This window comes from Petromyzon marinus, chromosome 38, assembly GCF_048934315.1.
Source record: "Petromyzon marinus isolate PM22_M1 ecotype Great Lakes invasive population chromosome 38, UKy_Petmar_22M1.pri1.0, whole genome shotgun sequence".
Taxonomy (NCBI): domain Eukaryota; kingdom Metazoa; phylum Chordata; class Hyperoartia; order Petromyzontiformes; family Petromyzontidae; genus Petromyzon; species Petromyzon marinus.
This window is the reverse complement of record NC_133704.1, coordinates 5345524-5373380: the sequence shown is the minus strand read 5'-3', so window position 1 is coordinate 5373380 and position 27857 is coordinate 5345524. Positions and strand designations below refer to the sequence as shown.

The 27857-nt window shown below is 52.4% G+C and overlaps 1 protein-coding gene and 1 long non-coding RNA gene across 3 annotated transcripts in view; one reads left to right on the top strand and one right to left on the bottom strand.

Annotated features, from left to right (window-relative positions):
- Nucleotides 1-27857, top strand: part of LOC116950053 (sialate:O-sulfotransferase 2) — a 232344-nt gene that overhangs the window by 20405 nt on the left and 184082 nt on the right. The window lies entirely within an intron of this gene.
- LOC142930371 (uncharacterized) lies at nucleotides 7874-9973 on the bottom strand. Of its 2 annotated transcripts, none has more exons than XR_012946335.1 (2): nucleotides 9900-9973; nucleotides 7874-8600 (listed from the first exon to the last, which is right to left on the bottom strand). It is a non-coding gene; the product is annotated as an uncharacterized LOC142930371 (long non-coding RNA). The 2 variants fall into 2 exon arrangements; XR_012946334.1 differs by lacking the exon at nucleotides 9900-9973 and adding an exon at nucleotides 8811-8913.

The window sequence follows — 27857 nt, the reverse complement described above, 5'->3', positions numbered from 1 at the left end:
GCCTGTAACAGACTGTCGGGGCAAGTGCTGTTAGCGAGCGCCTATGAAGGCCGGGACGGTACACGAGGGGGTGGGTGGCCAAAACCACGCCCGGCCGCCTTCGTCTCCCTGGTGTCAATATTTAAAAATCACACCAGGTACTCGTATACGGCAGAGGCGACACACACACTCGCCCACTCACACACATCATCCAATGGCCATGCACAGCATTTAATTTTTATCAACCTGCAATATGTAATCCTGTACATAAAACACATCCCTCTGGCTCTTCAAAGTTCAAACATCATTAAATGATGAAGGTGGGAGACAGCGGTGGGGGGGGAGGGGGTGCTGGGAGGGTGAGGCAGAGAGAGAGGGCGGGGTTGTGGTTGGAGGAAGAAGCGGATTTGGGATTTGGACGGAGTGGGCGTTGCTAATGGTGGTGGTGGGGGGGGCGAAGGGTGTGGGGGGAGGGGGTGGCGAGGGGAGGGGTGGTGTAGGTGAACGGGTGAGGGGGGCGAGGGAAGGGGAGAGGATGAGGGGGTGCTTCCGATAAGGAGAGTCTCATTAAACCGCGCAGCTCGCATCAGCATTCAGGTCGTGTGTCAACTCCTCCTGTCACACCGCGCCTCTCGCCCGGCTCCCAGCGGCCCGGCCTCTCACTCCTCGACCCCCCCCCCACCCCCCACAATTCCTCGACCCACCAACTCGCCTCTACATCCAACCACTCACCCAACCAACCACTCACCCAGCCACCCCTCTCGCTCCAACGCCCACCCACACAACTAGCCACCTACCCACTCGCTCTTACAGCCACCCACCCAACAACCCATACACTCACCCAACCACCCACTCTCTCACCCACCAACTCACCCGTCCTTAAACCCAATCCGCTCCCACACTCAACCGTTGACTCCTCACCTCACCCATCCCTCTGCCTTCATCCACACGCTTCTACTCATCCCCCTCCTTCTACCAACTCACTCACCCACCAGCCACCCACTAGCTCATCTACTCGTCCACCCACACACCCTACACCCTCCCATCCCTCTTTCCACCCACCCAACGTATTCCTCCACTCCCACTCACTTCTGAATGCACGCACCAACTCACTCGTCCACTCACCCACTCAACCACTCACCCACCCACTCACCCACTCACCCACTCAGTCAATCGTCCACTCACCCACTCACTCAATAGTCCACTCACCCACTCACGCATTCACCCACTCACCCACCCACTCACCCACTCGCCCACTCACCCACTCACCCACTCACCCACCTACTAACCCACTTACCCACTCGCTCACTCACCCACCCACCCACCCACTCGCCCACTCGCCCACTCACCCACTCACTCAATCGTCCACTCACCCACTCGCCCACTCACCCACTCACCCACCCACTCACCCACCCACTAACCCACTCACCCACTCGCTCACTCACCCACCCACCCACTCGCCCACTCACCCACTCACTCAATCGTCCACTCACCCACTCGCCCACTCACCCACTCACCCACTCACTCACCCACTCGCCCACTCACTCACTCACCCACTCGCCCACTCACCCACCCACTCACCCACTCACCCACCCACCCACTCACTCACCCACTCACTCATCCACCCACTCACTCACCCACTCGACCACTCGCCCACTCGCCCACTCACCCACTCGCCCACCCACTCACCCACCCACTCACCCACTCGCCCACTCGCCCACTCACCCACTCACTCAATCGTCCACTCACCCACGTCTCCCCTCTCTGTCCACCTCGACTCCCATCGTACACGTGACCTTTCCACCGGACCTCCCCCCCCCCAACCCCCTTGCTCCCCCTCCTCCCTCTCCACGGCCTTCACTGCAGCACCGACCACTCGATCTTTTCATTGAGTGCTGACTTGGTATCTGTATTCTCACATTGGGCGGCACGGGGGGGGGGGAGGTGGAGGGGAGGGATGGGAGGAGCGGCAGAGGTGGTGGAGGGGGACGTCATGGGAAAGAAGGGAGCTGTGGTGCAGGGCCCGTTGTCCGAAACGTCACCTATTATATATATTTGATTCCTCTAAAGCTCACAGTGTTGTAATTGGCGAATGTTCTGAAGGGCTTCTGCGTCTTGTGCACTGCTGTTGCTTGTGCCAGGCTAGGTGAGGGTTTACTCCAACCCACCCCCTCCCTGTGTGATTCGATTAATCGTCGCGATTGATCGCGGCCATTCGACTCAATAATCGATTATTATTTTGCTCTCGTTTTGGCACCGTATTGTTTGCATTTTCATCATCATCATCATCGTCAGCAGCAGGTTACATCTGTTCCGTCTGCACAGTATTTGGTTGCTATCAATGTCCACGTGATAAGCCAATTCGTTGTGCTTTCATTTGGTCGCCTCTGAAAAAGAACTGTATAGCTCAGTGAGACTTACCTGATAAAAAAAGTAAAACAATGTTTAGTTCGTTAATATTAGGGGCCGTCCATAAATGACGTCACGCGATTTTGGAAGATTTTTTACCCCCCCCCCTCGTCACACAGCGTCACAAAAAGTCAGACCCCTCCCTCAAATATGACGTCACAAAGCTCTGCCCCCCCCCCCCCCCCCAAAATATGAAACATGCTTCAAATCGCTTTAAACTATTGTCATTGTAGTGCGTATTTAATGTCACGCTGCACTCTGATGTTGTAGGAGAAAACATTTATTAAAAAGTCTATTTAATTAAGTAGAACGTGTTGTCTATATTTATTTAAAGTTGCGCATTTTTACGTGACGTCACATTTCTAACCCCCCCCCCCCTCGTCACACATCGTCACAAATGTCTGACCCCTCCCCCCCCCCAGGTGCGTGACGTCATTTATGGACGACCCCTTAGCCGAGCGGTGGTGGCAGCTACAGTGAGGGAAATAAGTATTTGATCCCCTGCTGATTTTGTACGCTTGCCCACTGACAAAGAAATGATCCGTCTATGATTTTAATAGTAGGTTTATTTGAACAGTGAGAGACAGAATAACAACAAACAAAATCCAGAAAAACGCATGTCAAAAATGTAATGAATTGATTTGCATTTTAATAAGGGAAATAAGTATTTGACCCCTCTGCAAAACATGACTTAGTACTGGGTGGCAAAACCCTTGTTGGCAATCACAGAGGTCAGACGTTTCTTGTAGTTGGCCACCAGGTTTGCACACATCTCAGGAGGGAATTTGTCCCACTCCTCTTTGCAGATCTTCTCCAAGTCATTAAAGTTTCGAGTCTGACGTTTGGCAACTCGAACCTTCAGCTCCCTCCACAGATGTTCTATGGGAATAAGGTCTGGAGAATGGCTAGGCCACTCCAGGACCTTAATGTGCTTCTTCTTGAGCCACTCCTTTGTTGCCTTGGCCGTGTGTTTTGGGTCATTGTCATGCTGGAATACCCATCCACGACCCATTTTCAATGCCCTGGCTGAGGGAAGGAGGTTCTCGCCCAAGATGTGATGGTACATGACCCCGTCCATCGTCCCTTTGATGCGGTGAAGTTGTCCTGTCCCCTTAGCAGAAAAACACCCCCAAAGCATAATGGTTCCACCTCCATGTTTGACGGTGGGGATGGTGTTCTTGGTGTCATAGGCAGCATTCCTCCTCCTCCAAACACGGCGAGTTGAGTTGATGCCAAAGAGCTCCATTTTGGTCTCATCTGACCACAACACTTTCACCCAGTTGTCTTCTGAATCATTCAGATGTTAATTGGCAAACTTCAGACGGGCATGTATATGTGCTTTCTTGAGCAGGGGGACCTTGCGGGCGCTGCAGGATTTCAGTCCTTCACAGCGTAGTGTTACCAATTGTTTTCTTGGTGACTATGATCCCAGCTGCCTTGCGATCATTGACCAGATCCTCCCGTGTAGTTCTGGGCTGATTCCTCACCGTTCTCATGATCATTGCAACTCCACGAGGTGATATCTTGCATGGAGCCCCAGGCCGAGGGAGACTGACAGTTATTTTGTGTTTCTTCCATCTGCGAATAATCGCACCAACTGTTGTCACCTTCTCACCAAGCTGCTTGGCAATGGTCTTGTAGCCCATTCCAGCCTTGTGTAGGTCTACAATCTTGTCCCTGACATCCTTGGAGAGCTCTTTGGTCTTGGCCATGGTGGAGAGTTTGTAATCTGATTGATTGCTTCTGTGGACAGGTGTCTTTTATACAGGTAACAAGCTGAGATTAGGATCACTCCCTTTAAGAGTGTGCTCCTAATCTCAGCTCGTTACCTGTATAAAAGACACCTGGGGGCCAGATATCTTTCTGATTGAGAGCGGGTCAAATACTTATTTCCCTCATTAAAATGCAAATCAATTTATAACATTTTTGACATGCGTTTTTCTGGATTTTTTTGTTGTTATTCCATCTCTCACTGTTCAAATAAACCTACCATTAAAATTATAGACTGTTCATTTATTTGTCGGTGGGCAAACGTACAAAATCAGCAGGGGATCAAATACTTTGTTTTCCCTCACTGTACGCTGCTGCTGCTGCTGCACGTGACTGCCCGTAACCCATCACTGTGGAGGTAGCAGCTAGGGTTGGTGGATCACACGCAGAAAGGTGTTGTGATACTCCATTCTTGCCCGCGGCGTCGACGAGGAGCCGTGCCCCCCCGGCTCTGCCAGGAGAAGGCTGTACAGCAAGTGGACTAATGCCCCATCTGCTTCACCCCGTGACATTGACTCCTGACCCCGGCGTCGTACTCCACTGTGTAACAGGCCACGCGTCCTTTGGCTCAGATCGTCTCCGTCCTCTTCAGTTCTCTCACCGTCATCCGCCCTCTTCCTTCCTCCCTCCGACTCCTCTCCACCCTCATCAACCCTCGCCCGACCGCTCCTCGTTCCTTTCGCCGCCCATTCTCGCTTCTATAAAATGTCCCCCCCACCCCCAACAAAAAAAAACCCAGTCTTGTGTTGACTAACATTGTCAAGCCCCTTCAGTTGTTAACGACCTCGCCTGGTATGCGGGAGGTCACGGAATGCGACTGCCGACCCTGAGGCCTGTATGTATCTTTTGAGTTGTCCTTTTCCCGTGCACACGCGGATTTTTTTTTTCTCCCGGTCCTCCGGATGTTTCCCCTCCACGTTCAGATTGAGCAGCAACGCGTTCGGAGCATTCGGCTGCTATGCATGTTCACGTGATCACGCACCACTTCGCTGAGCTGTCGCTAGTGAGCGCCGGATATCTTCTACGAAAGAAAGAAACAAAAAAATAAAGAGCTGTATAGCTCACCGGTCCCCTGCCTGGTACAAGAAAATGAAAAAAAAGTTGTTTTAGTTTAGTTGATTCCGTTCAACGTTTCTTTCATTGGTTGTCATGTTTGATCTGTTGACCTGACCCACCCCCCCCCTCCCCATCCCCCATATGAGTTATTATATTTCGAATAAAAACATAGCCCTCACTATGACCCCATCCCTCATCCCGGCACACGAGATGACGCGAGAACGGGAACCTCCTGGGATTGCGGATGAATGGGTGCTCTGCTTTATGCTATGAAAATGTGTGTGCGTGTGTGTGAGCGTGTGTGTGTGTGTGTCTGCGCGTGCGCGTGCGTGTGAGCGTGCGTGTGGATGCGCGCGTGTGTCTATGCGTGTGTGAGCGCGTGTGTGTGGGGAGCGGTAGTGTAGCGGTTAGCGCGCTGCGCTCAGAACCCGGTGAAGGGAGTTCGATTCCCGCTCCCGGCCAACGCCAGTGACGATTATTTGAACCGGTTCTGGGCCTCCCCTAGGTCGACTCAGCCTCAAAATAGTACCTAGAGCGGTGTGTAAACATCGCCACTGGGGAGACAAAGGCGGCCGGGCGTGGTGGTGGTGGCCACTCACCTATCCGCGTGCCGTGCCGGGCCGGCCCTTCACAGGTGCTCCTCGCTAACAGCACTTGTCCCCAACAGTCTGTTGAGGCTATATGGGGGAGTTTTGAGTTAGTGCGTGTTCCTTGTCGACCATTATGCAATAGCTCTCACTGACAAAGACAAAGATCCCCCGTGTAGCCTTAATAAACTGATGGGGCAGGTGCTGTGAGCGAGAAGCACGTCTGAAGGCCGGCACAACAAACACCACATGACGAAGACAAAGATCCCCCGTGTAGCCTTAACAGACTGTAGGAGCAAGTGCTGTTAGCGAGCCAACACCACGCCCGGCCACTCCCCAGTGGCGATGTTTACACACCGCACCAGGTACTCGTTTGAGGCTGAGTCGACCTAGGGGAGGCCCAGGACCGGTTCAGTTAATCGTCAATGGCGTTGGCCGTGAGCAGGAATCGAACCCGGGGTGGCCGGGTTCATAGCGCAGTGCAGCGCTGACCGCTACACTATCGCTCCACCAAACACCCCGACGTCAACACAAAGACAAAGATCCCCCGTTTAGCCGGGGGGGGGGCCGAGGTACTTTGTGCTACCAGATGCGGGGCCGTCTTTGTTTCTCAATGCCGATGTTTACACACCCTGCATTGACGGTCTTTAGTCGACACACATACACACACACACGCGCCGTCACACAACAACACACACGCCGTCACACACACACACATCAAACACATAAATACAAAGCATTCCTTGACAGCCTTTTCAGGCCGAAAGCAAAGGTTGACTGTGAGCGTCACACACGGACAAAGATCTCCCGTATAGCCCCAACACACTTTTTGGGGCAAGTGCTGTTAGCGAGCACCTATGATGGCCGGCACGACACACGAGGGGCTTGGGTGGTCAACACCACGCCCGGTCGCCTTTGTCTCCCCAGTGACGATGTTTACACACCGCACCAGGTGCTCGTTTGAGGCTGAGCCGACCTAGGGGAGGCCCAAGATCGGTTCAGATCGAACCCGGGTTGTCTGGTTGGTAGCGCAGCGCGCTAACCGCTACACCACCGTTCCCCATACACACACACACAGACACACACAGACACACACAGACACACACATTGTTGCAGTCCCGACGTCTGTATACAATCATCAATCACCCCCGCCCCCCCTCCCCCCCCCCCCATTCACCGAGGCTGCCTCCATTCAAAGCCACTTTTTGGCATCACGACTCCCACAGCCCCCCTCGCCCCCCATTAAATTATTGAGCAGAAAGGGGGGGGGCAGAGGTGGATCTCGAAACTTCCCAGGGTGTGGAGGGGTGGGGTGGGGGGGGGGGCAGGCAGCGGTGGGAGGGAGGGAGAGAGAAATGGGCGACGTAGCCAGTCCAGGAATTTTTTTTTTTTACACCAGGGGCCCCTACGTTACTCGTAACGACTCAATAAAAACGCGTGCGATGTCAATTTCCCTCCGCTGAATATCAGTAAGTTGAGGAGCGTTAGGAGAGAAGCGGAGGGTAAGGGGGTGTGGAGGATAGTGTGTGTGTGTGTTTCTGTTGGGGGTGGTCAGTCTCTGGTGCCAGAAAGCCAAAAGCCAATGCCCGCCACGTCTCGCTATCTCCCGCGGGGGGATCAATGCTCGCGACACACTGCGTAGTTGTAACGTCGTTGCAAATCAAATTCATTACGGGCTATTGAGTCGCGCGCGTTTGGAAGCTCTGAGCGACAAGCCGAGAGGAAGTTTTAAAAAAAAAAAACTGCAAATCAGTTTACGCACGATTCGGTCTCGCGCAAGCACGTGGGCGTGACGCGGGCGGTTCACGTCACAGCGGAGAACGTTGTTGTCGTCATCGTTATGATCGTCGTCATCATCGTCAACATCGCTATCGACTTCATCGTCGCTATCAACTTCATCATCGTCATCATCTTCTTTGTCGTCGTCGTCGTCATCAGCGCTATCAACTTCATAATCGCCAGCAACTTCATCATCGTCATCATATTCTTTGTCGTCATCATCGTCATCATCTTCTTTGTCGTCATCATTGTCATCCATCATCGTAATCGGCCATCATGTTGACATGTTCGAATGATTTTATCAATTTATTGCATGGTCATATCGACGCTAACCAATTAAACAATGTATCGTTTACTTATCGTCACATCCGTTCATCAATAACTTGAAACAACAAACACAAACACACCATCATCAGCCAATCAACAGCTGGATGCAGGCCTCCGCAAGCAGCTGCCGCCTCTCTCGACCACGAGGGGGTGGGTGGCCAGCGCGACTCCCGGCCGCCTTCGTCTCCCTTGCGCTGCGTCAACACACCGCACCAAATACTCCGCTGAGGCTGAGCCGACCTAGGAGAGGCCCAGAACCGGCTCAGATAAATTCGCCACTGGTTTTGGTTGCCGGTTGAGCGGCAATGGAACTCGGGTCGCCGGGTCCGTGGCGAGGCGTAGCGATGAACCGCTACACCACCGCTCCACCCCCCCCCCCCCCCCACACACAAGCGATCGCGCGCCTGTGCGCGTGTGTGCACAGTCTCACACGCGCACGCAATGTCGCACGCGCGCGCGATCGCCCTGACACTCGCAGCGCCGCACGCACGCAGTCTCCGCTAATTGAACGTTTCCTGGGAAACGGGCTACGCTTCTCCGGTCGGGGATCGCGTAAGGATGTGTGCGTACGTGCGTGGGTGCGTGCGTGCGTGCGTGTGTGTGCGTGTGTGTGTGCGGTGCTGGCCACCCACCCCATCGTGTGCCGTGCCGGCCTTCATCGGTACTCGCGATCAGCACTTGCCCCCGAATGGTCTGCGAAAATTCATACGGGGATCTGTGTCATTGGAAATAGGTGAGCGGGTGTGGGTAAGTTGAGTGAGTGTTCGTGTGTGTAGCGGTGAGCGCTACGCTGCGCTGTGAATCCGGCGATCCGGTTCGATTCCCGCTCACGGCCAACACCAGTGACGATTATCTGAACCGGTATTGGGCCTCCTCTAGGTCGATTCAGCCTCAAATGGGTACCTGGTGCGGTGTGGTAAACATCGCCACTGGGGAGACAAAGGCGGTCCGGCGTGGTGCTGGCCACCTGGCCCCCTCGTGTACCGTGCCGGCCTTTATAGGTGCTCGCTAACAGCACTTGCCCCTACAGTATGCAAAGACTATACGGGCGATCTTTGTCTTTATCTTTATGCACTATATATATGCGCGTGCGCGTGTACATGGGAATGAGATGAAACGCAAACACATAATCGGAAGCGCCTCGACACCGAGTATCATTCTCCTTCTCTCGCGCGCGCGAGTGGAATTGGAACGCGTGCCCCTCTCTGCAGAGAGAGAGAAAGAGAGGGGGAGAGAGGAAGGCGAACACCGCGAGGCGGTGGAAATTCACGCCACCTACGAGCGCCATGCTACAACGCGAGGATGTGGAGGGAGGGATTGGACAGGGGACTGCACCCGTTTAAATTAATGACATCAGGGATCCATGCCAAATATTTGGAGCCACTCACTTGCATCACGGAGACCCACGGAATTCACGCAAAAGAACCATAGACAATCACACAGACCCGTAGACTGGCACAGAGCTCTAGAGAGAAACAACGAAACCCATGAACTGGCACAGAGATCCACAGACTGATACAGAGACCCATAGACAAACACAGATGACCCATGGACTGACACAGACCCATAGCCTCCCACAGAAACCCACAGAGGGACACAGATGCGTAGACTGACACAGAGACCCGTAGACTGACACAGAGATGCGTAGACTGACACAGAGACCCATAGACTGACACAGAGATGCGTAGACTGACACAGAGACCCATAGACATTTACAGAGACCCATAGACTGACACAGACATCCAGAGACTGACACAGAGACCCATAGCCTCACACAGAAACCCATAGAGTGACACAGAGACCCGTAGACATTTACAGAGACCCATAGACTGACACAGACATCCAGAGACTGACACAGAGACCCATAGCCTCACACAGAAACCCATAGAGTGACACAGAGATGCGTAGACTGACACAGAGACCCATAGACTGACACAGAGATGCGTAGACTGACACAGAGACCCATAGCCTCACACAGAGGCATACACTCACAGGGGTCCATACGTTTGCACAGATCCGAGTGGCGTAGCTATCGAGGGTGCAACTGCGCCCACGGGGGTCCACAAGGGGCGGGGTTGATGGGATGAGGGGGATGACGGTGGGGGGGGGGGGGCACAGGCCGCAGGGGCTCGGGTGCCAGGCTACAAAGAGGCGGGGGTGACCTTGGATGCTGGGGGAGTTGGGGGGGGGGGGTGTACGGGTGGGGGGACTGGGGGGGGGGGGGGGCGGGGGGCATTCCTTGCATCAGGAACCATGCCAACCACGCTGCCCTCCCGCACGGCTGTGCCACTCACGTGGGGTCGCGCGCTGTCGATCGGGTTTCGAGGCAAAACTCCAGAACGCAAAATGTACATCACGGGAGGGAGAGAGAAACGTTGGAGAGAGGTGGAGATGGAGAGAGGTGGAGATGGAGGAGACGGAGCGAGGGAGGAGTGAGTGGGTGAGTGAATGAGTAGATGGGTGGGTGAATGGGCGGGTGACTCCATGGGTGAGTGAGTGAGTGAGTTGGTGAGTAAATGAGTGAGTGGGTGAATGAATGAGCGCATGGGTGGGTGAATGGGTGAGTCAATGAGTCAGTGGGTGAGTCAATGAGTGAGTGGGTGATTACATTATTGAGCGAGTGAGTGAATGAGTAAGTGGGTGGGTGAGTCAATGAGTCAGCGGATGAGTCAATGAGTGAGTTAGTGGGTGAGTAAATGACTGAATGGGTGAGTGAATGAGTGAGTCAGTGGGTAAGTCAGTGAGTGGGTGAGTGAGCGAGTTTTGAGTTTCAAGCTGATTTCATTGACCTGGCCGATAACTCTAGAGACCAGGATAGAGTCTCCATTGCAACAACATACTACAAAATACAATAAAGTACAGCGTCAATGAAGCGAATACAATCGGAGGCAACAACAGCAAAAACAACTGCTGGGTCACAGTAACATGAGAAATCGAAAATACGACGCGAATATACGTTTCAAAGTCCCGGCATATTATTTATAGACCGCGGACCGCACAATTACAAACTGTAAGTAACAGAAACGTTCAGCAGAAAGTCGCGTGACCATTGTACTAATGTGGAAACAGACAAAAGATAGGGAGAGACACACGCAGAGAGAGAGAGAGGGGGGAGAGGGAAAGGCGGAGGGAATCACAGAAGGCGAGAGAGAAAGGGAGAGACAGCGAGAACGACGGGGCGACTCGGCCGTGCGGCTCGCGATGAGCGGGTGGATGATGCTGGCGGGGATACACGGCGTCCCGCAATCTCCCTCCTCGTCTCCCCGCGGTGTCTCCCTCCCCCGTGTCTCCCTCCCCGTGTCTCCTCCCTTTGTCTCCCTCCCCGTGTCTCCTACCCGCCTCTCCCTCCCCGTGTCTCCTCCTCGTGCTCAACGCCGTGTCTCCTCCCCCCCCACCGTGTGTCCCCGGCCCCCGTATCTCCCTCCCCCGTGTCTCCCTCCCAGCGTCTCCCTCCTCGTAACTCCTCCCCGTGTCTCCTTCCCCGTATCTCAACGCAGCGCCTCTCTCCCCCGTGTCTCCTCCCCCGTGTTTCCTCCCCGTTTCTCTTACCTCTCCCTCGCCTTGCCTCTTCGCCGTGTCTCCCTACCCCGTGTCTCCCTACCCCGTGTCTCCCTACCCCGTGTCTCCCTACCCCGTGTCTCCTTGCCCCGTGTCTCCCTACCCCGTGTCTCCCTGCCCAGTGTCTCCCTACCCCGTGTCTCCCTACCCCGTGTCTCCCTACCCCGTGTCTCCTTGCCCCGTGTCTCCCTACCCCGTGTCTCCCTACCCCGTGTCTCCCTACCCCGTGTCTCCCTACCCCGTGTCTCCCTACCCCGTGTCTCCCTACCCCGTGTCTCCCTACCCCGTGTCTCCCTACCCCGTGTCTCCTTGCCCCGTGTCTCCCTACCCCGTGTCTCCCTGCCCAGTGTCTCCCTACCCCGTGTCTCCCTACCCCGTGTCTCCCTACCCCGTGTCTCCTTGCCCCGTGTCTCCTTGCCCCGTGTCTCCCTGTCCCCGTGTCTCCCTACCCCGTGTCTCCCTACCCCGTGTCTCCCTGTCCCCGTGTCTCCCTACCCCGTGTCTCCCTACCCCGTGTCTCCCTGTCCCCGTGTCTCCCTACCCCGTGTCTCCCTGCCCCGTGTCTCCCTACCCCGTGTCTCCCTACCCCGTGTCTCCTCCCCAGCGTCTCCCCCCCCCCCCCCGTATCGCCATACGCTGCTCATAGTCCGCACTGACAAAACACACAATGAAGCATTAAAGCACCCTGCACGTTACGCGTCCCCTCTACACGTACAGACACCGTGCGACTTGGAGACATCGCTCCCCACCCGGCCCACCGCATCCAGTATACTTCTCGGCGTGACAGTGGCTATTACTCGTCAACTTACTGGGGGGGAGGAGGGGGGGGGAGGCGAGGAGGGGGGTGAGATGCACATATGTTTATATTCGGTGAGCAGTGAGGGATGGCTATGATGGTGAAAGGCTCCTTGTAAGTATAAACAATAAGTATCATTATCATGGTCGCTACCACGGGTGTACCGTGATCAACCTCGCGTGTATCCGCAGCGTTCTCTCTCTCTCTCTCTCTGTGAGTCTCCACGACGGCAGAGATTTACGAGCGAGCGAGAGACGCAAGAGGCGACACCGACGCTTGCTGTGTGTCTTTCAGCATTCCCCGTGTCACTCTGTGCGCTCGCATCAAATATTTACGCGAAACATGAGGTGGGGGAGGGGGGGGGGTAGACGGGAGCTTGGTGGGGGGGGGGGGGGTTGGGGGGGCAGGTTAACTCAGCGATGCGATGCGGGGACACCCCAAGAATCCAAGCAGGGGGTGTTCAGCCCCGGGTTGATTCCTTCTGGGATGTCCGTGCGTTCGCGCGCAGGTTCGTTTCACCGCGCGTCCAGACGCCCGCTGCTCGTTTGGGCTCACGAGCAGATCAAGGGGCTCGCTGAGCCACCGGATAGCGGCTTGAGTTGGACGACCGCCATGCACAACCATAGGCTGCTGCTGCTGCTGATGATGATGATGATGATTATGCTGCTGATTATGCTGCTACATGATGTTGGTTCGGAAAGCCCCCGCCCCCCACCCCCCCCCCCAACAAAAGGCGGTGCCAGGCTAGGTGCACTTTGAGGCCGTTGCGTCAAGTGTGGAAGGCTCGCTGCTCGTCCAGGGAAAGACCCCGAGTGCCGTGGGTCGACCGGCTGAGACGACCGGCAGATGCGCCACCCGTGCTCCCCCCGACCGTGCCAACTCGCTGCGCTTTATCCGCCCCGGCGCTCCGCTCGATGTTGTGAGCGCTGCCGAAGGGTGGACTGCCTCCACAAATGCCCAGGGACGTCCTTCACGACCCTCCTCCACAGAGGGGAATCTGGGACACCGCGCTGGTATCTCTCCTCTGAGCTCGACGCCCTTCTGCGCCACATCAGCCCATGACTTCTCGAGCACCCACCGCGCCCGTGTAGCCCCACTGACACGGCCAAACAGATCGACCAAGGGCGGTGGCCGTGTCTGTGGCCGTGTCTGTGGCCGTGTCTGTGGCCGTGTCTGTGGCCGTGAGCGCGGATTCGAACCCAGGTGCGTTGGGTTCGTAGCGGCGGCGCGCTAACCACTACCCTAGCCGGCTACCCCCACCCACCCCCCGACATCGACACAAGACAAAGATAAAGTTCCCCCGTGAAGCCTTAGGGGCCGTCCATAAATGACGTCACCTGATTTTGGATGATTTTAGACCCCCCTAAATATGACGTCACAAAGCTCTGCTCCCCCCCCCCAAAACCATATTTCCATTTTGAAAATGAAACATGCTTCAAATCGCTTTAAACTATTGCCATTGTCGTGCGTATTTAATGTGGCGCTGCACTCTGATGTTGTAGGAGTGTTGTTATAACAATAAGTGTTGTTTTGACAATTCTATATTCATTTAAATTTGCGCATTTGATGTGACGTCACATTTCTCAAACCCTCCTCCCTCGTCACACATCGTCACAAATGTCTTACCCCCCCCGCCCCCCCCCCCCCCCCCCAGGTGCGAGACGTCGTTTATGGACGGCCCCTTAACACGCCGCACTAATTTGAGGCTGAGTAGCCCTAGGGGAGGCTCAGGACCGATTCAGATACACGTCACCGGTGTTGGTTGGTGGCCGCGAGCCCGGAATCGAACCTGGATATGCCGGGTTCGTAGCAAAGTGCGCTAACACCCCCCCCACCCACTCCACCCACGCAACCCCATCACGCGTACACGTAAACGCACGCAATAGCCGCCCAGTCACACGCGCACGCCAGGTGGCCAGTCTGCGTAAATCATGATGGTGCAAGGAAATCCACGCGACCCTCGATTCACTCATTGGGATTCCACGGGTATAGAAGCCTCACCACGATGGGTGGGGGGGGGGGTACTGGCGTTGGGAAGGATGAGGGGGTGGAGACGGCTTTGGGAAAGGGAGGGGGAGGGAGTTGATACGGAAGCAGAAAGTGTGCAGCAAGGGTGAGCGGTGTTGTGTGATTGCAGGGAGGGCTATTGCAGTGGATGGGGTCGTTTTTCCCCCCATGTTTTATTAGGGTTGTCTCTCAGTGCGTGTGTGTGTGTGTGTGCGCGCGCGTGAGTGTGTGCGTGTGTGCAAATGTTCGGAAGAGCGATAGTGTGCCGGTAATCGAAGCCGGCGACCCGGGAACGATTAACCGATCACGGCCAACACCAGTGACGATTATCTGAACCGGTCCCGGGCCTCCCCTAGGTCGACTCAGCCTCGAATGAGTACCCGGTGTGGTGTGTAAACATCGTCACTGGGGAGACAAAGGCTGCCGGGCGTAGTGTTGGCCATCAACCCTCTTCGCGTACCGTGCCGGCCTTCATAGGTGCCCGCAAACAGCACTTGCCCGCTCCAGTCGCTTAAGGCTATTCGGGGGATCTTTGTCGTTGTATGCATACAGTGAGGGAAAAAAGTATTTATCCCCTGCTGATTTTGTACGTTTGCCCACTGACAAATAAATGATCAGTCTATAATTTTAATGGTAGGTTTATTTGAACAGTGAGAGAATAACAACAAAAAAATCCAGAAAAACGCATGTCAAAAATGTTATAAATTGATTTGCATTTTTATGAGGGAAATAAGGATTTGACCCCCTCTCAATCAGAAAGATTTCTGGCTCCCAGGTGTCTTTTATACAGTTAAAGAGCTGAGATTAGGAGCACCCTCTTAAAGGGAGTGCTCCTAATCTCAGCTTGTTACCTGTATAAAAGACACCTATCCACAGAAGCAATCAATCAATCAGATTCCAAACTCTCCACCATGGCCAAGACCAAAGAGCTCTCCAAGGATGTCAGGAACAAGATTGTAGACCTACACAAGGCTGGAATGGGCTACAAGATCATTGCCAAGCAGCTTGGTGAGAAGGTGATAACAGTTGGTGCGATTATTCGCAAATGGAAGAAACATAAAATAACTGTCAGTCTCCCTCGGCCTGGGGCTCCATGCAAGATATCACCTCGTGGAGTTGCAATGATCATGAGAACGGTGAGGAATCAGCCCAGAACTACACGGGAGGATCTGGTCAATGATCTCAAGGCAGCTGGGACCATAGTCACCAAGAAAACTATTGGTAACACACTACGCCGTGATGGACTGAAATCCTGCAGCGCCCGCAAGGTCCCCCTGCTCAAGAAAGCACATATACATGCCCGTCTGAAGTTTGCCAATGAACATCTGAATGATACAGAGAACAACTGGGTGAAAGTGTTGTGGTCAGATGAGACCAAAATGGAGCTCTTTGGCATCAACTCAACTCGCCGTGTTTGAAGGAGGAGGAATGCTGCCTATGACCCCAAGAACACCATCCCCACCGCCAAACATGGAGGTGGAAACATTATGCTTTGGGGGTGTTTTTCTGCTAAGGGGACAGGACAACTTCACCGCATCAAAGGGACGATGGACGGGGCCATGTACCGTCAAATCTTGGGTGAGAACCTCCTTCCCTCAGCCAGGGCATTGAAAATGGGTCGTGGATGGGTATTCCAGCATGACAATGACCCAAAACACAAGGCCAAGGCAACAAAGGAGTGGCTCAAGAAGAAGCACATTAAGGTCCTGGAGTGGCCTAGCCAGTCTCCAGACCTTATTCCCATAGAAAATCTGTGAAGGGAGCTGAAGGGTCGAGTTGCCAAACGTCAGCCTCGAAACATTAATGACTTGGAGAAGATCTGTAAAGAGGAGTGGGACAAAATCCCTCCTGAGATGTGTGCAAACCTGGTGGCCAACTACAAGAAATGTCTGACCTCTGTGATTGCCAACAAGGGTTTTGCCACCAAGTACTAAGTCATGTTTTGCAGAGGGGTCAAATACTTATTTCCCTCTTTAAAATGCAAATCAACTTATAACATTTTTGACATGCGTTTTTCTGGATGTTTTTGTTGTTATTCTGTCTCTCACTGTTCACATAAACCTACCATTAAATTTATAGACTGATCATTTATTTGTCAGTGGGCAAACGTACAAAATCAGCAGGGGATCAAACACTTTTTTCCCTTGCTGTAGGTGCCCGCAAACAGCACTTGCCCCCTACAGTCGCTTAAGGCTATTCGGGGGATCTTTGTCGTTGTATGCATATGTCGACTCAAATCTGGCGGTGTGTAAAGACATCGCCACTGGGGAGACAAAGACGTGGTTGCTGGCCACCCACCCCCTCGTGTGCCGTGCCGGCCTTCAGAGTTGCTCCTCGCTAACAGCACTCGCCTCAACAGTCCGTCTCGTCCTTATTTGCCTTGGTGCTCGCTATTGTCAGTGTGGCTCTCTCCGTGTCGACTGTGTTGTTTATCGTCTGCGATGCCACGTCTTCTATGTGTTGATGCGTGTACGTTGAACTTCTTTCGCACCGTGCCTGAATGCAGCGTCAGCCAGACAATTAGTTCAGATCATCGATTCCGATAGCAAATTAATTCTAAAAAATGGGTTCCGATGCGTCAAGCGATTAATCGATAAGCGCTGCGGGCGTAGCAGTCCCGAGAGATATCAGCTGAAGCCAAGGGACGGACAGAGAGACACCTGTGTGGAGACAGAGAGACAAGTGTGTGGAGACAGAGACAACTGTGTGGAGACAGAGAGACAACTGTGTGGAGACAGAGAGACAAGTGTGTGGAGACAGAGACAACTGTGTGGAGACAGAGAGACAAGTGTGGAGACAGAGAGACAAGTGTGAAGAGACAGTGAGACAACTGTTTGGAGACATAGAGACAAGTGTGTGGAGACAGAGAGACAAGTGCGTGGAGACAGAGAGACAAGTGTGTAGAGACAGAGAGACAAGTGTGTGGAGACAGAGAGACAAGTGTGTGGAGACAGAGAGACAAGTGTGTGGAGACAGAGAGACAAGTGTGTGGAGACAGGGAGACAAGTGTATGGAGACAGAGAGACAAGTGTGTGGAGACAGAGAGACTAGTGTGTGGAGACAGTGAGACAAGTGTGTGGAGACAGAGAGACAAGTGTGTGGAGACAGAGAGACAAGTGTGTGGAGACAGTGAGACAAGTGTGTGGAGACAGAGAGACAAGTGTATGGAGACAGAGAGACAAGTGTGTGGAGACAGAGAGACTAGTGTGTGGAGACAGTGAGACAAGTGTGTGGAGACAGAGAGACAAGTGTGTGGAGACAGAGAGACAAGTGTGTGGAGACAGGGAGACAAGTGTGTGGAGACAGAGAGACAAGTGTGAAGAGACAGTGAGACAACTGTTTGGAGACATAGAGACAAGTGTGTGGAGACAGAGAGACAAGTGCGTGGAGACAGAGAGACAAGTGTGTAAAGACAGAGAGACAAGTGTGTGGAGACAGAGAGACAAGTATGTGGAGACAGAGAGACAAGTGTGTGGAGACAGAGAGACAAGTGTGTGGAGACAGAGAGACAAGTGTGTGGAGACAGAGACAACTGTGTGGAGACAGAGAGACAAGTGTGTGGAGACAGGGAGACAAGTTTGTGGAGACAGAGAGACAAGTGTGTGAAGACAGTGAGACAAGTGTGGAGACAGTGAGACAAGTGTGTGGAGACAGAGAGACAAGTGTGTGGAGACAGAGAGACAAGTGTGTGGAGACAGAGAGACAAGTGTGTGGAGACAGAGAGACAAGTGTGTGGAGACAGAGAGACAAGTGTGTGGAGACAGAGAGACAAGTGTGGAGACAGAGAGACAAGTGTGTGGAGACAGAGAGACAAGTATGTGGAGACAGTGAGACAAGTGTGTGGAGACAGAGAGACAAGTGTGTGGAGACAGAGAGACAAGTGTGTGGAGACAGTGAGACAAGTGTGGAGACAGAGAGACAAATGTGTGGAGACAGACAGACAAGTGTGTGGAGACAGAGGGACAAGTGTGTGGAGACAGTGAGACAAGTGTGTGGAGACAGGGAGACAACTGTGTTGAGACAGAGAGACAAGTGTGTGGAGACAGAGAGACAAGTGTGGAGACAGAGAGACAAGTGTGTGGAGACAGTGAGACAAGTGTGTGGAGACAGTGAGACAAGTGTGTGGAGACAGAGAGACAAGTGTGTGGAGACAGAGAGACAAGTGTGGAGACAGTGAGACAAGTGTGTGGAGACAGAGACAAGTGTGTGGAGACAGGGAGACAAGTGTATGGAGACAGAGAGACAAGTGTGTGGAGACAGAGAGACAAGTGTGTGGAGACAGAGAGACAAGTGTGTGGAGACAGAGAGACAAGTGTGTGGAGACAGAGAGACAAGTGTGTGGAGACAGTGAGACAAGTGTGTGGAGACAGAGAGACAAGTGTATGGAGACAGAGAGACAAGTGTGTGGAGACAGAGAGACTAGTGTGTGGAGACAGAGAGACAAGTGTGTGGAGACAGAGAGACAAGTGTGTGGAGACAGAGACAACTGTGTGGAGACAGAGAGACAAGTGTGTGGAGACAGGGAGACAAGTTTGTGGAGACAGAGAGACAAGTGTGTGAAGACAGTGAGACAAGTGTGGAGACAGTGAGACAAGTGTGTGGAGACAGAGAGACAAGTGTGTGGAGACAGAGAGACAAGTGTGTGGAGACAGAGAGACAAGTGTGAAGAGACAGTGAGACAACTGTTTGGAGACATAGAGACAAGTGTGTGGAGACAGAGAGACAAGTGCGTGGAGACAGAGAGACAAGTGTGTAGAGACAGAGAGACAAGTGTGTGGAGACAGAGAGACAAGTATGTGGAGACAGAGAGACAAGTGTGTGGAGACAGAGAGACAAGTGTGTGGAGACAGAGAGACAAGCGTGTGGAGACAGAGACAACTGTGTGGAGACAGAGAGACAAGTGTGTGGAGACAGGGAGACAAGTTTGTGGAGACAGAGAGACAAGTGTGTGAAGACAGTGAGACAAGTGTGGAGACAGTGAGACAAGTGTGTGGAGACAGAGAGACAAGTGTGTGGAGACAGAGAGACAAGTGTGTGGAGACAGAGAGACAAGTGTGTGGAGACAGAGAGACAAGTGTGTGGAGACAGAGAGACAAGTGTAGAGACAGAGAGACAAGTGTGTGGAGACAGAGAGACAAGTGTGTGGAGACAGAGAGACAAGTGTGGAGACAGAGAGACAAGTGTGTGGAGACAGAGAGACAAGTATGTGGAGACAGTGAGACAAGTGTGTGGAGACAGAGAGACAAGTGTGTGGAGACAGAGAGACAAGTGTGTGGAGACAGTGAGACAAGTGTGGAGACAGAGAGACAAATGTGTGGAGACAGACAGACAAGTGTGTGGAAACAGAGGGACAAGTGTGTGGAGACAGTGAGACAAGTGTGTGGAGACAGGGAGACAACTGTGTTGAGACAGAGAGACAAGTATGTGGAGACAGAGAGACAAGTGTGGAGACAGAGAGACAAGTGTGTGGAGACAGTGAGACAAGTGTGTGGAGACAGTGAGACAAGTGTGTGGAGACAGAGAGACAAGTGTGTGGAGACAGAGAGACAAGTGTGTGGATTCAGAGAGACAAGTGTGTGGAGACAGAGAGACAAGTGTGTGGAGACAGAGAGACAAGTGTGTGGAGACAGTGAGACAAGTGTGTGGAGACATTGAGACAAGTGTGTGGAGACAGAGAGACAAGTGTGTGGAGACAGAGAGACAAGTGTGTCGAGACAGAGAGACAAGTGTGTGGAGACAGTGAGACAAGTGTGTGGAGACAGAGAGATAAGTGTGTGGAGACAGAGAGACAAGTGTGGAGACAGAGAGACAAGTGTGTGGAGACAGATACACAAGTGTGTGGAGACAGAGAGACAAGTGTGTAGAGACAGATAGACAAGTGTGGAGACAGAGAGACAAGTGTGTGGAGACAGTGAGACAACTGTGTGGAGACAGTGAGACAAGTGTCTTGTGACAGTGAGACAAGTGTGTGGAGACAGTGAGACAAGTGTGTGGAGACAGATAGACAAGTGTGGAGACAGAGAGACAAGTATGTGGAGACAGAGAGACACGTGTGTGGAGACAGAGAGACAAGTGTGTGGAGACAGTGAGACAAGTGTGTGGAGACAGAGAGACAAGTGTGTGGACACAGAGAGACAAGTGTGTGGAGACAGTGAGACAAGTGTGTGGAGACAGAGAGACAAGTGTGTGGAGACAGAGAGACACGTGTGTGGAGACAGAAAGACAAGTGTGTGGAGACAGAGAGACAAGTGTGTGGAGACAGAGAGACAAGTGTGTGGAGACAGAGAGACAAGTGTGTGGAGACAGAGAGACAAGTGTGTGGAGACAGTGAGACAGGTGTGTGGAGACAAAAAGACAAGTGTGTGGAGACAGAGAGACAAGTGTGTGGAGACAGAAAGACAAGTGTGTGGAGACAGAGAGACAGGTGTGGAGACAGAGAGACAAGTGCGTGGAGACAGAGAGACACCTGTGTGGAGACAGAAAGACAAGTGTGTGGAGACAGAGAGACAAGTGTGTGGAGACAGAGAGACAAGTATGTGGAGACAGAGAGACAAGTGTGTGGAGACAGAAAGACAAGTGTGTGGAGACAGAGAGACAAGTGTGTGGAGACAGAGAGACAAGTGTGTGGAGACAGAGAGACAAGTGTGTGGAGACAGGGAGACAAGTGTGTGGAGACAGATAGACAAGTGTGTGGAGACAGAGAGACAAGTGTGTGGAGACAGATAGACAAGTGTGTGGAAACAGTGAGACAAGTGTGTGGAGACAGAGAGACAAGTGTGTGGAGACAGAGAGACAAGTGTGTGGAGACAGTGAGACAAGTGTGTGGAGACAGAGAGACAAGTGTGTGGAGACAGAGAGACAAGCGTGTGGAGACAGAGAGACAACTGTCTGGAGACAGGGAGATGTGGAGACAGAGAGACAAGTGTGTGGAGACAGAGAGACAAGTGTGTGGAGACAGAGAGACAAGTGTGTGGAGACAGAGAGACAAGCGTGTGGAGACAGAGAGACAACTGTCTGGAGACAGGGAGATGTGGAGACAGAGAGACAAGTGTGTAGAGACAGAGAGACAAGTGTGTGGAGACAGTGAGACAACTGTGTTGAGACAGATAGACAAGTGTGTGGAGACAGAGAGACAAGTGTGTGGGGACAGTGAGACAACTGTGTGGAGACAGAGAGACAAGTGTGGAAACAGTGAGACAAGTGTGGAGACAGAGAGACAAGTGTGTGGAGACAGAGAGACAAGTGTGGAGACAGAGAGACAAGTGTGTGGAGACAGATACACAAGTGTGTGGAGACAGAGAGACAAGTGTGTAGAGACAGATAGACAAGTGTGGAGACAGAGAGACAAGTGTGTGGAGACAGTGAGACAACTGTGTGGAGACAGTGAGACAAGTGTCTTGTGACAGTGAGACAAGTGTGTGGAGACAGTGAGACAAGTGTGTGGAGACAGATAGACAAGTGTGGAGACAGAGAGACAAGTATGTGGAGACAGAGAGACACGTGTGTGGAGACAGAGAGACAAGTGTGTGGAGACAGTGAGACAAGTGTGTGGAGACAGAGAGACAAGTGTGTGGACACAGAGAGACAAGTGTGTGGAGACAGTGAGACAAGTGTGTGGAGACAGAGAGACAAGTGTGTGGAGACAGAGAGACACGTGTGTGGAGACAGAAAGACAAGTGTGTGGAGACAGAGAGACAAGTGTGTGGAGACAGAGAGACAAGTGTGTGGAGACAGAGAGACAAGTGTGTGGAGACAGAGAGACAAGTGTGTGGAGACAGTGAGACAGGTGTGTGGAGACAAAAAGACAAGTGTGTGGAGACAGAGAGACAAGTGTGTGGAGACAGAAAGACAAGTGTGTGGAGACAGAGAGACAGGTGTGGAGACAGAGAGACAAGTGCGTGGAGACAGAGAGACACGTGTGTGGAGACAGAAAGACAAGTGTGTGGAGACAGAGAGACAAGTGTGTGGAGACAGAGAGACAAGTATGTGGAGACAGAGAGACAAGTGTGTGGAGACAGAAAGACAAGTGTGTGGAGACAGAGAGACAAGTGTGTGGAGACAGAGAGACAAGTGTGTGGAGACAGAGAGACAAGTGTGTGGAGACAGGGAGACAAGTGTGTGGAGACAGATAGACAAGTGTGTGGAGACAGAGAGACAAGTGTGTGGAGACAGATAGACAAGTGTGTGGAAACAGTGAGACAAGTGTGTGGAGACAGAGAGACAAGTGTGTGGAGACAGAGAGACAAGTGTGTGGAGACAGTGAGACAAGTGTGTGGAGACAGAGAGACAAGTGTGTGGAGACAGAGAGACAAGCGTGTGGAGACAGAGAGACAACTGTCTGGAGACAGGGAGATGTGGAGACAGAGAGACAAGTGTGTGGAGACAGAGAGACAAGTGTGTGGAGACAGAGAGACAAGTGTGTGGAGACAGAGAGACAAGCGTGTGGAGACAGAGAGACAACTGTCTGGAGACAGGGAGATGTGGAGACAGAGAGACAAGTGTGTAGAGACAGAGAGACAAGTGTGTGGAGACAGTGAGACAACTGTGTTGAGACAGATAGACAAGTGTGTGGAGACAGAGAGACAAGTGTGTGGGGACAGTGAGACAACTGTGTGGAGACAGAGAGACAAGTGTGGAAACAGTGAGACAAGTGTGGAGACAGTGAGACAAGTGTGTGGAGACAGAGAGACAAGTGTGGAGACAGAGAGACAAGTGTGTGGAGACAGAGAGACAAGTGTGTGGAGACAGAGAGACAAGTGTGGAGACAGAGAGACAAGTGTGTGGAGACAGTGAGACAAGTGTGGAGACAGAGAGACAAGTGTGTGGAGACAGTGAGATAAGTGTGTGGAGACATTGAGACAAGTGTGTGGAGACAGAGAGACAAGTGTGTGGAGACAGAGAGACAAGTGTGTCGAGACAGAGAGACAAGTGTGTGGAGACAGTGAGACAAGTGTGTGGAGACAGAGAGATAAGTTTGTGGAGACAGAGAGACAAGTGTGGAGACAGAGAGACAAGTGTGTGGAGACAGATACACAAGTGTGTGGAGACAGAGAGACAAGTGTGTAGAGACAGATAGACAAGTGTGGAGACAGAGAGACAAGTGTGTGGAGACAGTGAGACAACTGTGTGGAGACAGTGAGACAAGTGTCTTGTGACAGTGAGACAAGTGTGTGGAGACAGTGAGACAAGTGTGTGGAGACAGATAGACAAGTGTGGAGACAGAGAGACAAGTATGTGGAGACAGAGAGACACGTGTGTGGAGACAGAGAGACAAGTGTGTGGAGACAGTGAGACAAGTGTGTGGAGACAGAGAGACAAGTGTGTGGAGACAGAGAGACAAGTGTGTGGAGACAGAGAGACAAGTGTGTGGAGACAGAGAGACAAGTGTGTGGAGACAGTGAGACAGGTGTGTGGAGACAGAAAGACAAGTGTGTGGAGACAGAGAGACAAGTGTGTGGAGACAGAAAGACAAGTGTGTGGAGACAGAGAGACAGGTGTGGAGACAGAGAGACAAGTGCGTGGAGACAGAGAGACAAGTGTGTGGAGACAGTGAGACAGGTGTGTGGAGACAGAAAGACAAGTGTGTGGAGACAGAGAGACAAGTGTGTGGAGACAGAGAGACAAGTGTGTGGAGACTGAAAGACAAGTGTGTGGAGACAGAGAGACAAGTGTGTGGAGACAGAGAGACAAGTATGTGGAGACAGAGAGACAAGTGTGTGGAGACAGAAAGACAAGTGTGTGGAGACAGAGAGACAAGTGTGTGGAGACAGAGAGACAAGTGTGTGGAGACAGAGAGACAAGTGTGTGGAGACAGGGAGACAAGTGTGTGGAGACAGATAGACAAGTGTGTGGAGACAGATAGACAAGTGTGTGGAGACAGAGAGACAAGTGTGTGGAGACAGATAGACAAGTGTGTGGAAACAGTGAGACAAGTGTGTGGAGACAGAGAGACAAGTGTGTGGAGACAGAGAGACAAGTGTGTGGAGACAGTGAGACAAGTGTGTGGAGACAGAGAGACAAGTGTGTGGAGACAGAGAGACAAGCGTGTGGAGACAGAGAGACAACTGTCTGGAGACAGGGAGATGTGGAGACAGAGAGACAAGTGTGTGGAGACAGAGAGACAAGTGTGTGGAGACAGAGAGACAAGTGTGTGGAGACAGAGAGACAAGCGTGTGGAGACAGAGAGACAACTGTCTGGAGACAGGGAGATGTGGAGACAGAGAGACAAGTGTGTAGAGACAGAGAGACAAGTGTATGGAGACAGTGAGACAACTGTGTTGAGACAGATAGACAAGTGTGTGGAGACAGAGAGACAAGTGTGTGGGGACAGTGAGACAACTGTGTGGAGACAGAGAGACAAGTGTGGAAACAGTGAGACATGTGTGGAGACAGTGAGACAAGTGTGTGGAGACAGAGAGACAAGTGTGGAGACAGAGAGACAAGTGTGTGGAGACAGAGAGACAAGTGTGTGGAGACAGAGAGACAAGTGTGGAGACAGAGAGACAAGTGTGTGGAGACAGTGAGACAAGTGTGGAGACAGAGAGACAAGTGTGTGGAGACAGAGAGACAAGTGTGTGGAGACAGGGAGACAAGTGTGTGGAAACAGAGACAAGTGTTTGGAGACAGAGAGACAAGTGTGTGGAGACAGAGAGGCAAATGTGTGGAGACAGAGAGACAAGTGTGTGGAGACAGTGAGACAAGTGTGTGGAGACAGAGAGACAAGTGTGTGGAGACAGTGAGACAAGTGTGTGGAGACAGGGAGACAAGTGTGTGGAGACAGAGAGACAAGTGTGGAGACAGAGAGACAAGTGTGTGGAGAAAGAGAGACAAGTGTGGAGACAGAGAGACAAGTGTGTGGAGACAGAGAGACAAGTGTGTGGAGACAGGGAGACAAGTGTGTGGAGACAGAGACAAGTGTTTGGAGACAGAGAGACAAGTGTGTGGAGACAGAGAGGCAAATGTGTGGAGACAGAGAGACAAGTGTGTGGAGACAGTGAGACAAGTGTGTGGAGACAGAGAGACAAGTGTGGAGACAGTGAGACAAGTGTGTGGAGACAGGGAGACAAGTGTGTGGAGACAGAGAGACAAGTGTGTGGAGACAGAGATACAAGTGTGTGGAGACAGATAGACAAGTGTGGAGACAGAGAGACAAGTGTGTGGAGACAGTGAGACAACTGTGTGGAGACAGTGAGACAAGTGTCTTGTGACAGTGAGACAAGTGTGTGGAGACAGTTAGACAAGTGTGTGGAGACACATAGACAAGTGTGGAGACAGAGAGAAAAGTATGTGGAGACAGAGAGACACGTGTGTGGAGACAGAGAGACAAGTGTGTGGAGACAGTGAGACAAGTGTGTGGAGACAGAGAGACAAGTGTGTGGACACAGAGAGACAAGTGTGTGGAGACAGTGAGACAAGTGTGTGGAGACAGAGAGACAAGTGTGTGGAGACAGAGAGACACGTGTGTGGAGACAGAAAGACAAGTGTGTGGAGACAGAGAGACAACAGAGAGACAAGTGTGTGGAGACAGAGAGACAAGTGTGTGGAGACAGTGAGACAGGTGTGTGGAGACAGAAAGACAAGTGTGTGGAGACAGAGAGACAAGTGTGTGGAGACAGAAAGGCAAGTGTGTGGAGACCGAGAGACAGGTGTGGAGACAGAGAGACAAGTGTGTGGAGACAGAGAGACACGTGTGTGGAGACAGAAAGACAAGTGTGTGGAGACAGAGAGACAAGTGTGTGGAGACAGAGAGACAAGTGTGTGGAGACAGAGAGACAAGTGTGTGGAGACAGGGAGACAAGTGTGTGGAGACAGATAGACAAGTGTGTGGAGACAGAGAGACAAGTGTGTGGCGACAGATAGACAAGTGTGTGGAGACAGTGAGACAAGTGTGTGGAGACAGAGAGACAAGTGTGTGGAGACAGAGAGACAAGCGTGTGGAGACAGAGAGACAAGCGTGTGGAGACAGAGAGACAACTGTCTGGAGACAGGGAGATGTGGAGACAGAGAGACAAGTGTGTGGAGACAGAGAGACAAGTGTGTGGAGACAGAGAGACAAGCGTGTGGAGACAGTGAGACAAGTGTGTGGAGACAGAGAGACAAGTGTGTGGAGACAGAGAGACAAGCGTGTGGAGACAGAGAGACAAGTGTGTGGAGACAGAGAGACAACTGTCTGGAGACAGGGAGATGTGGAGACAGAGAGACAAGTGTGTGGAGACAGAGAGACAAGTGTGTGGAGACAGAGAGACAAGTGTGTGGAGACAGAGAGACAAGCGTGTGGAGACAGAGAGACAACTGTCTGGAGACAGGGAGATGTGGAGACAGCGAGACAAGTGTGTAGAGACAGAGAGACAAGTGTGTGGAGACAGTGAGACAACTGTGTTGAGACAGATAGACAAGTGTGTGGAGACAGAGAGACAAGTGTGTGGGGACAGTGAGACAACTGTGTGGAGACAGAGAGACAAGTGTGGAAACAGTGAAACAAGTGTGGAGACAGTGAGACAAGTGTGTGGAGACAGAGAGACAAGTGTGGAGACAGAGAGACAAGTGTGTGGAGACAGAGAGACAAGTGTGTGGACACAGAGAGACAAGTGTGGAGACAGAGAGACAAGTGTGTGGAGACAGTGAGACAAGTGTGGAGACAGAGAGACAAGTGTGTGGAGACAGAGAGACAAGTGTGTGGAGACAGGGAGACAAGTGTGTGGAGACAGAGACAAGTGTTTGGAGACAGAGAGACAAGTATGTGGAGACAGAGAGGCAAATGTGTGGAGACAGAGAGACAAGTGTGTGGAGACAGAGAGACAAGTGTGTGGAGACAGAGAGACAACTGTGTGGAGACAGATAGACAAGTGTGTGGAGACAGTGAGACAAGTGTGTGGAGACAGAGAGACAAGTGTGTGGAGACAGAGAGACAAGTGTGTGGAGACAGTGAGACAAGTGTGTGGAGACAGAGAGACAAGTGTGTGGAGACAGAGAGACAAGTGTGTGGAGACAGAGAGACAAGCGTGTGGAGACAGAGAGACAACTGTCTGGAGACAGGGAGATGTGGAGACAGAGAGACAAGTGTGTGGAGACAGAGAGACAAGTGTGTGGAGACAGAGAGACAAGTGTGTGGAGACAGAGAGACAAGCGTGTGGAGACAGAGAGACAACTGTCTGGAGACAGGGAGATGTGGAGACAGAGAGACAAGTGTGTAGAGACAGAGAGACAAGTGTGTGGAGACAGTGAGACAACTGTGTTGAGACAGATAGACAAGTGTGTGGAGACAGAGAGACAAGTGTGTGGGGACAGTGAGACAACTGTGTGGAGACAGAGAGACAAGTGTGGAAACAGTGAGACCAGTGTGGAGACAGTGAGACAAGTGTGTGGAGACAGAGAGACAAGTGTGGAGACAGAGAGACAAGTGTGTGGAGACAGAGAGACTAGTGTGTGGAGACAGAGAGACAAGTGTGGAGACAGAGAGACAAGTGTGTGGAGACAGTGAGACAAGTGTGGAGACAGAGAGACAAGTGTGTGGAGACAGAGAGACAAGTGTGTGGAGACAGAGAGACAAGTGTGTGGAGACAGAGACAAGTGTTTGGAGACAGAGAGAC